Genomic DNA, 4227 nt, shown 5'->3' with positions numbered 1-4227 from the left:
TCCAGCAGACCTTCCAGAATCCCCCCAGATTTCCAGAAAAATGTTTTAGGCTAAAAAGATCACCCCATGTCCTAATTTGACAACCTTTGGGGCTCCCCTAGGCCTTTTAGAAACAGGAAGCCAGAAGGCAACTTCTAATTGACTGCCTGTTGAAAAGCAGTCCCAAGGCAGCCCTTAAAATGTCAAAAATCCCTCCATATGGCAAATTTCGGCCCACATTTTTCCCCAAAAGGGCTTTTGAATGGTGCATAAGGGAGAAGCTGCATCCATCCAAGGTCTTGTGGGGAGCTTCTGTGCCCCTAACATCTGGTATTTGTCCACTCCTGATTTAGGCCCTGGATACTCTGCCCTCCTATTACAGGTGCATCTCATGTAGGGATCAGTGAACCGGAAAATGTTTTCTCCCACACTAGAATTTTGCAGATTTTAGTATACTTAACCCTCCATATCCTCAGACTCTTCCCCCATATTTTAAAAATAAATCCAAAAAACTAACCTTGATTTTGCCATTCTTTATAGGGCTTCATTTAAATGTGCCCCTAACACAGTAACATCAGCCCTCCATATCCATGAATTCTGAACCCACAGCTTGAATATATGTATTTTTTAAAAAATCCAAAAAGTAAACCTTGATTTTGCCATTTTATATAAGGAATGCCATTTTAGTATACCATTGTATAGAATGGGACTTGAGTATCCATGAATTTTGGTATCCATGGGGAGTCCTGGAACCAAACCCCAGTGGATACTAAAGGCCGACTGTAAGTTCTGCTCAACAAATGAGCTGGTTCTCACCCATGAAATCAAATGAAAATGATTCTCACTCATTCCTAATCCCATACCCTCCAACATTTAACAGATGAAAATCTGGAATTGTATGGCCAAACCATATCAGAATGTGGTCAGACAACAAGATGGCAAAACTTATTAATGATGAAGAACACACAAAGATACTGTTTTAAGCAGAGAAATCCTAGCATTGATGTACTGAGTTTAGGGAAGGCAAAACTCTGCTCCTCTTCTCCTTTAACCCTACCGAGTTAATTGATGCAAACTACTTTTGCACTTTGAAATTAATTTACAGTGATTGAAGTAAGGCGAGGATGAAGTGAGAAAGTGAGAGAGAGAAACTGGGACATTTTAAAAGCATCATTTTAAAAGTAGGATGGCAGGTGATTAATATGTGCTCCAATGTGACATAGGAAGGTAAAGTTAAATGACTCAACATCTTAGGCTGCAGCAAGGATTTCCTTCCTGTTATAATCCAATATCTTGGCAAGGAAGTTGATTTCCTGTGCTATTTCTTCCACAAAAGTATGGATAACATCTAATCCAGCAGTGGACAGACAGAATGAGACACTACTTGTTATATACTCTGTATAATCTGTAGATTCTACAATCTTTAATTCAATCTAAAACCCAGGCCTTTTGTCTGCTCTTAAATATATTTTTTCTTTGATTGACTGTTATAAGGGGGAGAAGTCTGAAATAACTACTCTTGTCTTATATCTTCTACAGGGTTGACCTTTGTATAGCACAGTCAGAAGGTTTCTCCTTTCCTCTATTTTTCTAGAACAGACTATGAAAAATCTTCAAGGAAAATTAGGATTGATAATTGGTTGTGAGTTATGATCCATGCTTAGCACTCCTGGGCATTGCAGGCAATGAGGATTATTACTTTCATACAAGTTTGATCACACACCATCTATTAGGAGATAAGCTAGAGAGATCGCTATACAGCAGAATTTTGTTTTTAAAATCACTATTTCTCAGTAATATCAAAGAATGTGGATGCTTGCTCTCATATAGCCATGCACAGTACTTTTATATACCCTAAGGTGCAACATTAAATGATAACATTACTGAATATTCATACAATTTGGTAACAAGAACCCCACTGTGCTGCTTTCTGCTCAGTTTCATGCCATATTCTGGAAGGATGTGATCATAGTATTCAAAAAAATCTCATCTCAGGGCTTTACTTTTGTGTTATATATAACATACATATAGCTGCACTACATAGTTATATTAGTCTAATACCACTTGAGCCATTCTGATAGGGAATCCTGGGGTTTATAGTTTAGTGTGGGGCTTAGAATTATTTGCCAGACAGCTGTAGTGCATTCCTTTTTTATATGATGTCTTTTTCCCAGCATGGGATTCAAAGTGGCTTACAAAAATACTGAAACATATAGTTAAAAATTGTGCATATGTGGTGGGGTCCAACTGGACCATTCAGTTATTGGAGAGGTTTTATTTAATGGAACTGCAAGAAATGATTGGTTGTCCCCCTCCCCAGTCTCAAAATGTGCTGTGGATAGCTGGGAATCTCCCTGGAGCAGGTTTTCAAGTGTTGTGAAAGGTTGCAGTGTGGAGGGAAAGGAAGTCCCCTTGTGATAATATGTAATCTGCTAGCTTGATATACATTTTAGGCCACAGTATTCTTCTTCTTTCTTTCTGTAAAGCTATGGCATGCAAGTGACTAACAATGACAGAAAAGGACTGTTTCCAGTTCAACACCATTCAAACAAATGGTATCTGCTCAGCATTAAAGTGTAAATATTGGCAGGCAAAAAACAAAACAAAAACACCCTCCCTTGTATTTTGTCTTTAAAAATCATGTGTCATGATTTCACAGCCTTTTACACAGTAGGATTTCAGCTCAGTGATGGTGAGATGTTGGTTACACGAAACAAAATGAATCTCTTCCCTGGAGATTGGAAAGGTTGCTGAAGTAGAAGCAGACTGCTACAGGGCCTTTCTGTTCAACATATTCAGGGCTGCTTGGAAATTTAGCATTTGGATGAGATTGAAATGCATCCAGGTATATTCCTTTTGCCCCAGTCACTGCTGTAGGTGGGATAACAGGATAAGGAGGTGTTGTGACCACGTTTTCTCCCTCAAGGGATAAGCCATAATTATAATCTGAGGAAGTCACCATTTGTTTTTCTCTGCATGTGTTTATAAAGGCAGCATTATACAGTCACCCCTCTGTTTTCGTGGGGGATCCATTCTGGACCCCCCCATGTGAAAATTGAAAATTTCCGATATTCAAGCCTGGAATAGCTGGAATAGCAGTGTGTGCCCCATTTTGTCCCCCTCTGTTTGCTGCCCGCGGGCAAGGGATGTGGATTCCAAGTCCACGAAAATGGAGGGGTGACTATACTCATCAATGTTCACGTGAGCTAATTAAAATGAAGCAGTGGCACTAAAATAGTTGTCAAGTCCTCTTTCTAGGACACATTATTCATTATTCCCTTATGCTCCATACAACCCTGTCAGACCCTATCCTAAAACAGCTGTCTCTCAACTTGCACAACAGTTAGGGGCTCAGGATCCCTGCAAAAGTAGATGAGGTCCACTGTTATTTTACCTGAGAGAGTAAACCACCGGAGGTTTACCATAGAATCACACTGTAGAAATGCTTTGGAAAGAACTCCCCCCCCCCCCCCCCGGTCATGTACAGGGCAGCAGTGGAGGCAGCATTAGGGCGGAAAATAAAATGCACAGATATAGGATGGGTGACACCTGGCTGAATGAAACTACGTTTGAAAGGGATCTAGGAGTCCAAGTAGACCACAAGTTGAACATGAGTGAACAGTGTGATGCGCAGCTAACAAGGCCAATGCTATTTTAGGCTGCATCAATAGAGTATAGTGTCTGTCAAGAGAAGTAATTGCCACTGTATTCTGCTCTGGTCAGGCCCACCTAGAATATTGTGTCCAGTTCTGGCACCACAATCAGAAAGGCATTGAGAAACTGGAGCGTGTCCAAAGGAGGGCGACAAAAATGGTGAAGGGTCTGGAAACCATGCCCTATGAGGAACGATTTAGGGAGCTGGGGTGTTTGCCTGGAGAAAAGAAGGTTAAGAGGTGATATGATGCCCTGTTTAAATATTTGAAAGGTGTCATGTGAAGAGGGAGCAAGCTTGTTTTCTGCTGCTCCAGAGACAGGACCCAGAACCAGGATGCCAGCGCAGGAAAAGAGATTCCACCTGAACATTAGGAGGAACTTCCTGACAGTAAGGGCTGTTCCACAGTGGAATGCACTCCTCGGAAGGTGATAGTGTTCCTTCCTTTGAGGTCTTTAAACAAAGGGCTGGATGGCCATCTGTCAGGGATGCTTTGATTTGATTTCCTGCCTGGCAGGGGGTTGGACTGGATGGCCCTAGTGGTCTCTTCAACTCTATGATTCTATGATTCTATGATTTTTCTTTAAACTAATAAA

The sequence above is a fragment of the Sceloporus undulatus genome, chromosome 4, assembly GCF_019175285.1.
Source record: "Sceloporus undulatus isolate JIND9_A2432 ecotype Alabama chromosome 4, SceUnd_v1.1, whole genome shotgun sequence".
Classification (NCBI taxonomy): Eukaryota; Metazoa; Chordata; class Lepidosauria; order Squamata; family Phrynosomatidae; genus Sceloporus; species Sceloporus undulatus.
The sequence above is the reverse complement of the archived record's forward strand: the minus strand, read 5'-3'. Positions refer to the sequence as shown.